Here is a 428-nt window from a genome sequence, read left to right on the forward strand (position 1 = left end):
CCTGGGGGCATCCCCATCCCCTGAGTGTCCCCTGGGGCAGCCACCTCGCCTTCTCCACACATTTCCCATGGGAGTGTCAGCGGCTTTTCCCCTCCCAGCGTGGGGCCAGCACCCACCCCAGCCCCTCTTTCTGTCCCCCCCCCCCCGTGCTGCTCACCTGAGCCGTGGCCTTTGCACCACAGCCCTGTCCTTGTCCCCATGCTGCGGGGGCTGCCCCCGCTCCTGGCCCAGGGCCCCACAGCAAACAGCCGGGGCTGGAGCAGGGCTGGGAGGGGTGTGGGGTGGGGGGGCACTGCCCCACGTCCCCCCCGGTGCCACCACAGGGCGAGGAAGCCCTCGGTGCCGCGTCCCGGGGCGGAGGGGGCGGAAAGCCCGGCCCGCTGCAGCAGATCCTCTTGGCGCAGCGTCCTGGGGGGGGGGGGGGGGGG

Source organism: Oxyura jamaicensis (genome assembly GCF_011077185.1).
Source record: "Oxyura jamaicensis isolate SHBP4307 breed ruddy duck chromosome 23 unlocalized genomic scaffold, BPBGC_Ojam_1.0 oxy23_random_OJ90228, whole genome shotgun sequence".
NCBI lineage: Eukaryota > Metazoa > Chordata > Aves > Anseriformes > Anatidae > Oxyura > Oxyura jamaicensis.